Source organism: Mus musculus, chromosome 6 (genome assembly GCF_000001635.26).
Source record: "Mus musculus strain C57BL/6J chromosome 6, GRCm38.p6 C57BL/6J".
Taxonomy (NCBI): Eukaryota; Metazoa; Chordata; class Mammalia; order Rodentia; family Muridae; genus Mus; species Mus musculus.
In genome coordinates, this window is record NC_000072.6 from 85842036 (window position 1) to 85854404 (window position 12369).

The 12369-nt window shown below is 46.2% G+C and overlaps 1 pseudogene; it reads left to right on the top strand.

Annotated features, from left to right (window-relative positions):
* The first annotated feature begins 1785 nt into the window (after window positions 1-1785).
* On the top strand, window positions 1786-3355 carry Ptges3-ps (annotated as a pseudogene).
* The last annotated feature ends 9014 nt before the right edge of the window (window positions 3356-12369 follow it).

The window sequence follows — 12369 nt, forward strand, 5'->3', positions numbered from 1 at the left end:
TGGTTCTCACCCTTCCTAATGCTGCTACCCTTTAATACAGTTCTTTATGTTGTGGTGACCCCTCCACACACACCATAAAATTATTTTTGTTGCTACTTCATAACTGTAATTTTGCTGAGTTATGAAATGTTTTTATAAATATCTGACTTGTGGTATGTCTAATGTGCAACCCCTGTTAAATGGTCATTTAACCACTGAAGGGGTCGTGACCCACAAGTTGAGAACCACCGCTCTATCTCAAAACATTCCTCCTTGGGGGAAATAGGGAAGCTCACAGAACTCACGGGAAAAAAAATCACTAGAACACAGAAGACAGATACTAGACTCATTGTTCCAGGACACATTCACAGAGTGTGAAGAAAATCTTTGATGATATACCTATCTGCAAATGCCTATTAGACATTGTCACACATTGTTACCATGCTAGGGTGGGCTTTTGGGTGACAAGTCAGCCATGCTCCTGTAATTAACCCTTTCCCCACATAACCACAAATAAATCCAATAAACTCATGAGTGGAATAATTTATTTGGTCTTTTGGTGGTAGTATAGATAGAGTTCATAGACAGTCAGTGGTTCCCAGATCTTTGGTGATGTATTAAATATATTACCAGGCACATACCAAACAGGGACACACAAAGTCAAAGATGAGGTGGGAGAAGATGGCACCTGATCCTACTATAGATGATTATAGGAGGCTGATCTGTCTGAGGATGGAGCATCTGCATGGACAATCATGATAGGGCCATTTGTCTTTATGTGGCAAGATATCCTGCCTCCTGGCTGTAAAGATAGTTTCATGACCATTGCTATGGACAATAAGATACCTATCTGTAGGCTGGCTGTCTCTTAGGGGGAAAGTCAGACTGGACCACAGGGCAAATCCCAGTGGGCTGTTTCTGTTTCTCTCCTGAGTGGAGCAACTCCTTGATGAATGTGGTTACCAAAGAAGTACAGGGATCACCCTGAATGGCTGATAGAGCAGGGACTGTACTGCAGATCCTGGGAAGAGAGCACTAATGGGGCATGCCAGTCTGCCACTGCGGGATAAGACTTTGGTGGAAGTGATTGTAAAGGGCCGTCATGGTTGTGGTGGTGTTAGATGCACGGTTCACTGAGTAGATGAGTCTGTGTTTACCAGAGACTTATTTTGTCAGGGCCCTCTGGTCTGCTGTGGGCTTCAATGGCTTTACTCAGCCTCGTGGTAGGGCGTAATTCTCGGATAACAGAAGAGGTGCTGGTGAATCGCAACGACCTGAACTGATTTTCTTTCTTTCTTTCTTTCTTTCTTTCTTCCTTCCTTCCTTCCTTCCTTCCTTCCTTCCTTCCTTCCTTCCTTCCTTCCTTCCTTCCTTCCTTTCTTCCTTTCTTTCTTTCTTTCTTTCTTTCTTTTTTCTTTTGTTTTTTTGTTTTTGAGACAGGGTTTCTCTGTGCAGCCCTGGCTGTCCTGGAACTCACTTTGTAGACCAGGCTGGCCTCAAACTCAAAAATCTGCCTGCCTCTGCCTCCCGAATGCTGGGATTAAAGGCATGCACCACAATGCCCGGCTCTGAACTGGTTTTCAAAGGGAGTTCATAGTGTGGTAAAGCAACCATGAGAGGACAAAAGAAAGGACAGAGCTTATACTTATGAGAATCTAGGGGCTGGAGAGATGGGTCAGAGGTTAAGAGCACTGGCTGCTTTTCCAAAGGTCCTGAGTTCAATTCCCAGCAACCACATGGTGGCTCACAACCATCTGAAATGAGATCTGGTGCCCTCTTCTGGCCTACAGGCTTACATACAGGCAGGCCACTGCATACATAATGCATGAATATAAAAGAAAAAAGGGGAGGAGAGGCCGCGACCGGGCAGAGACCGCCGGAGTCGCCGCCGGAGAGGAGTCGACTCGCCAGCCGCCGCCAGCGAGGCCCGCCCACCCGTTTGTCTGGCCCTCTGCCCCGTTCACCATGCAGCCTGCTTCTGCAAAGTGGTACGATCGAAGGGACTATGTATTCATTGAATTTTGTGTTGAAGACAGTAAAGATGTTAATGTAAACTTTGAAAAATCCAAACTTACTTTCAGTTGTCTTGGAGGAAGCGATAATTTTAAGCATTTAAATGAAATTGATCTTTTTCATTGTATCGATCCAAATGATTCCAAGCATAAAAGAACAGACAGATCGATTTTATGTTGTTTGCGAAAAGGAGAATCCGGCCAGTCATGGCCTAGGTTAACAAAGGAAAGGGCAAAGCTTAATTGGCTCAGTGTGGACTTCAATAATTGGAAAGACTGGGAGGATGACTCAGATGAAGACATGTCGAATTTTGACCGTTTCTCTGAGATGATGGATCACATGGGTGGTGATGAGGATGTAGATTTACCAGAAGTAGATGGAGCAGATGATGATTCACAAGACAGTGATGATGAAAAGATGCCAGATCTGGAGTAAGGGCTGTTGTCATCGCCTGGATTTTGAGAAAGGAAAATAACTTCTGCAAGATTTCACAATTGAGAAAACCCCTGAGTCGATAGCTCTAAAGGCAGATATGCTGTACTTGCCTCCTCTAACCCAGTTGTCAACCTTTTTTTTTCTTTTTCTTTTTTTTTCTTTTTTTTTTTTTTTTGAAAGGCTTCACTAAGGGTTGATTATGTACCATTGTGTGGGGCGATTTAAGTCAGCTAAGGCAGTATCCTTATGCATGAACATTTCCCAGGATTCCATGAGGCAGCTGATCCTAGGCAACTGCTCCAGCAGCTCGGACAAATAATTGCATTTCATCTAAGTCTTTCATCATAACACAATTACTTACACATTAGGAAAGCTCTCAGCTTAGGGAAAGATGAAAGTTTTAGATCCTAGACCATGGATTTAAAGGAGGCGGAAACAAATTGGCTAATACCTTAAACTGATACCCTGCCATTCTTTCAGGATACCTTTCAAAATTATTCCACTAAAGTTTATTTTTCAAAAAAAAAAAATGTACTTTACATCATTGTATGTGATCACTTGTCAGTGTTCAGGTGTATTTTAGCAAAAACTAGTGGATGCCCTAACTTAGATGGTTTTTGAAGCCTATACATTTGGTATTGTTTGGCCCTTAAGCTTTTACATCTCTTAGCATGGAGGACAAAGAAAGCTGTACATTGTTGCTTGAGAGTATGTACATTTTAGACCAGATTTGTATTTGCACAGTCAGTATGGCAAATGAGTGGACAATGTTAAATACACTATTGGATTTTTTTTTATTTTCTGTTTTGATTTCAGCTTATGCCCTGGCTGGAAAACCTCAATTTATGTTCATGACAGTGGGGATTTTTTTAAATGTCTACATTCTTTCTAATAAACTGTTGGAAGATTTAAAAAAAAAAAAAAAAAAGAAAAAAAGAAAAAAGGAAGAGAGGGGGAGGGGGGAGGGGGGGAGGAGGGGGAGAGAATCTAGAAGGCTTTCAAGCCCAAGGGCTCCTCACCTAAGGAGTGGCAACAGATGTTGGTGATCCCCACTGCTCCTGCTGCTAGGGAAGAAGATATCAGTGGCTTCCCTGAAGGAGTGGTCAAGGTCACCTGCAGGGCAACTGGAGGACCCATGTAGATCTTCAGGTTTGTTATTTCCTTGCTTATGTGCAGAATGTGTGGGCATTGGTGGATGCTGGCCAGATGTGCATTGGTTCATGGAAACCCCTAATAGCACCCAAAGCAATGGACACAGTGGGTAGATAGTGCTACCCAGAAAATTATCTCTATCCCTGCGAGTATGCTGTCGATACGTCTCCCTTGGGTGAAAGTACACTGAGGCTAAGAATTGTTAGTGCAGCCCAGGGTCCTTTCAGTAGCAAGGTATGGTCAATGGGGGCAAAAAACCCAGTGGATCCAGCTTAGAGTCTATCAGACCCAGGAAGCTTGTCTTAGTTAGGGTTTTATTGCTGTGAGGAGACACCATGACCAAGGCAACTCTTATAAAGGCAAACATTTAACTGGGGCTGGCTTACAGTGCCAGAGGTTTAGTCCATTTTCATCATGGTGGGAAGCATGGCAGCATGCAGGCAGACATGGTGCTGGAGGAGCTATCTTGATCTGCAGGCAACAGAAGGGGACTGTCTTCTGAAGGCAGCCAGGCGGAGTTTCTGATTCCACACGGGGCAGAGCTTGAGAATAGGAGACCTCAAAGCCCATCTACACAGTGACACACTTCCTCAAACAAAGCCATACCTACTCCAACAAGGCCATACCTCCTAATAGTGCCACTCCCCATGGCCACACATTGAAACACATGAATCTGTGGAGGTCAAACCTATTCAAACCACCACAGAGCTTCTCAAGCAGTGGGCATAGCCAGCATGAACATGCCCTTGTTTCTTCTAGACCCAGAGACTATCACATAGTTCAGGCTAGCCATTTTAAACTCAGGGGGCATGAGGTTGTCTCATGACAGCAATGCAAACTGAGGAGTCCAAGTGGCTCATGGGGAATGAGCACAGATCATGGAAGACTCCATGTGGTGAGGTCCGAATCCATGTAATTGTTTTCAATGTTGCTCCCTTGGATCTTTTGCTGAGGTATTAAATCATGCTGACATTTTCTTCAGTGTCTTCTGAGAAGCTGAATTCCAATGCCAGATGGAGCTTGCTTAGAAGGAACAAGTGTCCCTTCAGAGATTTGACTGACCCACGATAAGAGATGTAGTTTTATAATGATGCACTGGAGTGTATTACAGATTTGTAAAAGCACCTGGAGGAATGGGAAGCACAACAGTTTAGACAATTTGAACAATCCCTCTCCCTCTCCCCTTCCCCTCCCCCTCCCTCCCTCCCTCTTTCTCCAAAACAAAACAAAAAATCAAAACAAGTAAACAATAAGACAAAAAAATATCAAAACTAAACAAGATAACCCCCCCACACACACACACACACACAGGGGGAAAAACCCATGAAGGTTGGTTGGGCATTGGGGCAGGTGGATCTGGGAGGAGCTAGAGGAGAGAAAAAGCATGATTAAAATAGATTGCATGAGAACAATTTTTAGATAAATAAAACGAGAGAGAAATAAACAAAATTGAATCAAAGTGCTCATGTGGGTGGGAAAGGACACTCCCACTAGTCACATGGTTGTTGGGTGATTATCCCAGTGTGAGGACAGAGGCATCTCCATTAGTCAGGAGCTCTCTGTGTCTCCACACAATACAGACTATTGACACTGCTGTTGCTTGCTTGTTATGTTGAGCTTTCTTATTTTTATTTTTGATAAGACATGAGGAGATCAGGCAAGGGTGAAAACTCCTTCCCTACTGGTTAACATTTAGAGTGTCAGAAAAGGGCTGTGCAAGATTCTGGGGGAGAATTGTGGCAAATGGTCTTGTTGTCAGCACATGACAGGCCAGGATTGTCCTGCTGGTATGACAGGGGTACAGCTGTGGGTACATCTGACTGATTTCTGGTTGAGTGTAAAGCCAGCTTCCCAGGGGAGAACCCTGGTACGGTACTGTAAGTTGGTAAGATCCTGTGTCAGGAGAGGCTATAGGCCTTGAGTGGAGTCTACTGCTATGGTTTTTTTTTTTTTTACATTGATGCACATGTTTATCAAATTGCCTTCTAAGCATGTGCCTTCATACCCAAACAACGCTGCTTCGGTCAATCACTGGTGTGAAGAGTAATTTCTTTTTTTCCCTCAGTGTTACCGTGGAGACCAATAGCTAGCCAAATTGCTAAGAAAAGTGTGTATTACTCTCGGTCTGTACTCTTGTCATCTATATTTCCCCGCGCATGGCTCGGGGAACACTGCAGAGTTGTGTGGATGTAAGACCTGGAGGAAGGGGTGAAAGAGACACTGAAACTCTCTAAACAAAAATGTTCCAAGGGTCCCCTTCCAGGGGTTACATAAGCAGTTAACAGTTGCATGCAGTTACGGAAGAATAGCTGCTGCTTCCTCGTTAATGAGAATCCTTAACTGGCAGACCAGCTGTCGTGCCTACCACCCGGCCCTCAGATTCAACCGCCACAAAGTGAGAGCCAGGCTCACACAGGTAGGACTTGGTGATGTCAGTCGGGTCTGTGTGTAAACACATGGCCACTAACTTCTTCAAGGGCTGTCTAGCAAGGAGCCACAGTAAAAAGAACAGACAGAAGCTATATGTAATGGCCAGCAGCCAGGAGCCAGACACCAGAACCAGGGCCATGGGCACCCCAAATTAAAGCAGGATTCAGGGCAGCACCAATGCAAGCTGGAAAGTAGTGGGTTTCCCTGCCCTTACAGAACAAGTCAGGACCTGTTTGTGGTCCCTCTCTTGGTATTGATGTGATAAAGAGCCATGAAGAGACTACTGTGTTTCAAATCTGCATCCGCCTGCATCCAAGGACATCCAGACCTGCCAGCACACTCCCTGAGCCTTGCAGAAGAGAACGAAAACCATGTGCGTCCACTGAGACCCCTCAACCCTGCTCCAAGCTCCTAGGAGCCATGTAAAGTTGGCTCGAGGGTGTTTTCTAGTGTCACCCAGGAAGCCACAGGATATCTCATGGGAAGAAAGTGTGGCATCACTAACACCCAGCTACTCCCCTGGCTTTCCCTCCTTTCCATCTTTGCGACCTTTGTCATGCCACCTGATCTCACTGAGCCTCCATGTCTTCCTCTGCAGAACACAGTGAAACAACAGGTGGCTTCCGGGGTGATTGTGAGGATTTAGTATGGTGGCCTCCATTCCACATCACTACCCTCACTCAGTCACAGGTTCTCTGCATTTTTGCTGCCTTGAGACAGCGTCTAGTGGCAGGCAATCTGGTGTCTAGATGGTTCTTCTTTAGGTCCATACATTGCAGAGCTCTGTGTTTCCAAGTACAAGTTTCAAAAAGCCTCTTCCCTCTAATTAGAAAGTTTAATTTAGTAAAAAAACAAACAAATAAACAAAACAAAACAAAAAAATGGCGCAAGCCAAAATACCGTATCTATGAGTCCCCAGGAAGGTTGAGGCCCACAGAAATCCTCCAGCCTTGCCTCTCTGTTCTTTCACCTGGTAACACAGAGCAGAGAGTCCCAGAACATTGCACACTGGACATTCAGAAGAGCCTGCCTGGATCTACCCCACCTCTGGGGAGAAAACTTGGTCTAGCACCTCATTGGCTGGTTCCTGGATAATCACAAACCAAGGGATAGGAACTAGAATGTGACAGGGAAGAAAAGAACCTGTCTATTCATTTTCTGATCCCTATGGAGCTAATCTGGGAGGGAAAGTAGGCTGGGGTGGTCCCTGGGTCCTTAACCTTCCTTCCTGATCTATTCACATTACACTGCCTCACATACAGCACACTTGGCCCTCTCTGAGGACAACCTGGTCCCATGCACACAATTAGGCAACAGTGCAACTCACCCCAAGCTCGAATGTCCTTGATAAGAGTCCAGGTTCATTGGCTCAGCAGGAAAGCCCTCTGAGGTAGGGTTTCTGTCTAAGCTTGCCTGGGCCATTGTTCTAGGACAATGAATGCTTTTGATCTGCCTTACCCTCTGTGCCTCCAACTATCATGTGACTTTACCTGCTGTGCAGCCTTCTCAGCCCTAGAAGTGTTGCTTTCCAGAGGACAGGCCCTGGACAGGGGACAGCCCTGTGAACTCTGGAGGCTGCTGAGAGTCGGGAAAACAGCTCATTCATCTCACTGGGTTAACTGAGGGTTTGTCTTTCAGGCAAGAGTAACTCAGAGGAACACTGTTCTCCATGGAGCTGTCTCTGCAGAAGCGATGCTCCTCCTCCCGTAGCACTGGCCTGCAGGCCTGCGAAGGCCCTGCTGTCCAATGACACCCTGCATGGATGGAGAGGGGCCTATAGTGAGCCCTCGCTTAGAAGGTGTCCTAGGAGCTTTGGGGCCAAGGAAAAGTGGGATACCCTCACAGCTGTGACAAGGGCCAGAGACAGGGGAGGGGAGGTACAATCCTGACAAGTCAGGCTCGGAGAAGGATGCCCAGAGAAACAGCACAGAAGAGGTTGGTCTCTGGCTGAAGGGAGAGATGCTCTGGAGGCAGGATGAAGGCACAGTCCTTGGGAAAGGGATGGTCCTCAAATGAATGAGTGACTGATACTAGTAGAGACCTGGCTATACAGGACCCACATCCTAGCCAAGTAGTACAGAGTCCAGATGCACATGAGGCTGTGAATATGCTTTTAGCCGAGAAACTAAATGATAGTGTGGTGGTGAAACCTTTATCTGTCTTTATTCACTGGGAACACAGGTTAGTCAAGGCAGGAGGAGGAGCTATGCGTAGAGATCTGTGGATGGTTTGGTTGTTTGTTTGTTTTTGAAATTGGTAAAAGGTCTCATTTGCCCACAATGTTGTAGACTTAGTGGGTTTATTGTTTGCAAGGGGAGCCTTAATGCTGACTAAGGAGACATCAGTGGAAACAGTGTGCCTTATGGCCTGTCCATTATGACACAGGCCAGAAGGAAATCTGCACTAACCTTGAGGTACATTTAGGCCAGAAAAGACAAGAACCAGCACCATTCGGACAGTGATGAACAGGAGGACGGCCTCAGAGGTGCATAGAGGGCTGCAGCAGAACATAAGAGCTCATGTAGGGAGAGGCCAGTTTTGGAAAGCTCAGGGATGTTACCCGCAGATTCTTCATGGCAAACCAGAGGCTGGAACCCAGGTCCTGGTAGAGGCTGTGGCGACTCTGGTTATCTTCAAGCTAGGGATCCAGGTTAACCATTCTCATGATGCTCAAGAGAAAATGGGCTCTGTGCACCAGCTTCCTAGGATCCCAGTCTTCCATCTCAGAGGGAAGCTAAGGTTAAGACCCAGGATGTTTATAGGGAGGTAAGACAATGAAATGTTGCAAGGGGAGGCGAAATGCTCAACCTGCGGGGAAGCTTCCTAAACTCAGGAATTAAGCATTGCAAGTACTTCAGGAAGTCCTCGAAACTGACCAGATTCACTCCCCTTCCCTCCTCAAGCATGTGAGCGTGTATGAGCAGTAAGGACAGCCTGCTGGGAGACTCTGCCATGGAAGAATGGAGCTCAGCCACGTTACCTAGAAGAGACTCCAACCTACTGAGCCACCTGGAAAGGACACTCTCCAACCTGTTGAGGTGCCAGTATGCAGTTTCTCAAGTTTTTCTGTTTTTTTGTGGACTGTTACCCAAGATGGAGTAGGCTTTGATGATGCAGCTGTTTGTGAGTTATTCCTGTAAGTACCCATTCGCCAGTATCCGCCAATAAAAGTCATTGATTCACTAGGCTAGACTTTGATGGTGTCTGTACTTTGGTCTGTCATCATCCTATCTGCGGTAAGTAGATGTGTGTGTGTGTGTGTGTGTGTGTGTGTGTGTGTGGCATCTTTCCAGCAATACTGTCACAAAACAATGGATGACCCTGTCTCAGGAATTCTGATATTGTCTCTAGCATGTGAATACTAAGCAGAAATTAAACTAGGGGTCTGACGTGGGGAGCAGAGTGTGTGAGTGTTGCTGGGCAGATTCTGAGTCATACTCCCGCCAGCAAAAACAGAAGTCAAGCTGAAAGGCCTGTGGGTTTTACTGGTCCTCTGTGCCCTCATATCCTTGGTGGCTTCCTGGAAACCCAATGGCCTCAGTCCCAGTGCATCTTGAAAGCATGTTGGGTTTTGTGGGTTTCTGTTACTCTGCGCTCAGTATCACCTCCCATCCCACCACTGGCCTCGTGGGCTGTAGGCTACTCTCTAGCCATAGCTGAAGCTGCACTTGCTTTTGTTCCCACCAAGGTGACAGTGTATGCACCACAATCCCAAGTATCAGAGTGTCTTGGGGTGTTATTGTTGTGAAGAGGCACTATGGCCAAAGCAACTCTTATGAAGGAAAACATTTATTTGGGGCTGGCTTATGGATTAGAGGTTTAGTCCATTATCATCATGGTGGGAAGCATGAAGGCATGCAGGCAGACATGGTGCTAGAGAGGTAGCTGAGAGTTCTACATCTGGATCCACAGGCATCAGGAGGAGACAGTGAGACACTAGGCCTGGCTTGAGCTTCTGAAACTTTAAAGCCTGACACCAGTCACGCTTTCTCCAACAAGGCCATGCCTCCTAATAGTGCTACTTCTTATGATGCTATGGGGGTCATTTTCATACAAACTACCACACAGAGCATGATAGGTGGTCAGTATCTGTATGAACTCTAAAAAACAAAGTGCATGTGTGCGTGCGTGCGTGTGCGTGTGTGTGTGTGTATTTCTATGTGTCTCTGTCAGCTTTGTTTCCCCGTAGTGACCAGTGGTTTTCTTTGGTGTACAACTGTCCACACCTGGCTTAAGATCTGTACCCACTTCTGCTGGGGATCTAGTCCTTTTGGCTCTGCCAGGTCACCCAGAGTAACCAAAAATCTCTACCTGTCCCACTCAGGGAACAGGAGTGCTGGCTTGTTTTGTTGCTTGCCTCCTGCTCATGGTCAGGGTTGGTCCCTGGGGGGAGGTGGAGTGTGGGGGAGAGCATGGGGAGATGGGTTGGAGAAAGCCAGGCCTCTCGCCCAGGGTTCCCTGCCATTGAAGGGGAATGCACACAGAGAGTGAGGAATAGTTCTCCAGGTGAATGTGCCTTCTGCTCTGCTTGGTGCCTGCTCTGAGGAGCCCCAGGGAAGTGGAAAAGTTCCCTTGGGCTGAGCCCAAAGGAAAAGGGAAAGTTCCACTCCTTTCTCTTTCCTGTCTTAGTCAGGGTTTCTATTCCTGCACAAACATCAAGACCAAGAAGCAAGTTGGGGAGGAAAGGGTTTATTCAGCTTACACTTCCACACTGCTGTTCATCACCAAAGGAAGTCAGGACTGGAACTCAAGCAGGTCAGGAAGCAGGAGCTGATGCAGAGGCCATGGAGGGATGTTCCTTACTGGCTTGCTTCCCCTGGCTTGCTCAGCCTGCTCTCTTCTAGAACCCAAGACTACCAGCCAGAGATGGTCCCACCCACAAGGGGCCTTTCTCCCTTGATCACTAATTGAGAAAACACCTTACAGCTGGATCTCATGGAGGCATTTCCCCAACTGAAGCTCCTTTCTCTGTGATAACTACAGCCTGTGTCAAGTTGACACACAAAACCAGCCAGTACATCGACTTATGTCTTCTTTTTAACCAATGATTTGTAAACCCACCATTCTCTGAAAACAAACAAACAAGCAAACAAACAACTCCCTTGGGCTAGGCAGGAGAATCTCTGCCAGACAGATTTTCCCTTGTGTCCAGGACTGACCAAGGAGACTTTAAACAACTTTCACTAAGTCCTTTTTAAAGGATAGCTGCTAAAAAGATTTTCTTTGTCACCCAGTTGGCCCCAGATACTAAAAGCAAATTATGAAAGTTAGAAAGACTTAAAGGTCTAAGTAGGGCCCAGTAGCTGGGAGGAAGCCTAAGGGTGTTTAAACAACAAAGAGCTGATTGGGACAGGACATTTTACATAACTGAGAGCCGCCACCATCTTCTCTGCTGATAAGACATAGACTTACAGATACCCAGCACATTTTTGGTATCTCACACTGTATCAGAAGAAATCCCCCCCCTCCCCCCAGGTCTGGGTGATCACCAAGATCCTATAATTGTAACTAACCAGTTCAGCCGCCTCTGTCCAGATTAAACAGTACCCAATGACCCTGGAAACAAAAAGGGGAATTCTAGTGCAAATTGCCTAGTGGCTTGCAGCATTCTGGTGCCCTGCCAGTCATCTTGGAATACACCTCTCTTGCCTGTGACGAAAACCGGGACTTTGGACTCTCATGAGTCTGATTCTTAGCTTGGAGAACTAGGGCCCTATTAAACTTGGTGGGACAGGTGTACTCAGTCTTGGACCTGAAAGATGCATTCTTCAGCTTCTCATTGGCAGAGGCTAGTCAACCTATCTTTGCTTTTAAATGAATGGACCCAATGGGAAGTTAGAACAAGCAACTATGATCAAAGTAATTAAAAAAATATTGCCTTGGCTAACCCCTCCCCACCACAAACAGAAATCAAATAATTGATACCAGTCTCTATTCTCTTGGTCTGTGGCAAACAAATCTACCATCAACACTGACTGTCTGATCCTTAGGACCAACTATCCCTCTTGAAAACAGGATGAGTTCATAATCTGACTCACTCACTAAGACCAGTCAGGAATGTAAAGGGCCCCAGATCTTAGTCGGGCCCCAAGACCTTAGCACAATTGACTCCATAATGAACGCTCCATGTAGGCTGCAACACTCAGCATGGAGACAACACCAGCTGCCAAAACTAAATAAAAGCCTAATCCATCCAAGTCCATAGTTCTGGGAAAGTCTTAAAATGCACTAACCTTGCTTTTTAACGTGCGTAGTTAACTGTTCTCGATAATTAAAGTAAGTTAACCCAGAACATGGCTTTTGTGCTTAGAAGTTCATCTTGAGAATGGCTCAGGGCTACACTGGTATCTTGAACACCCA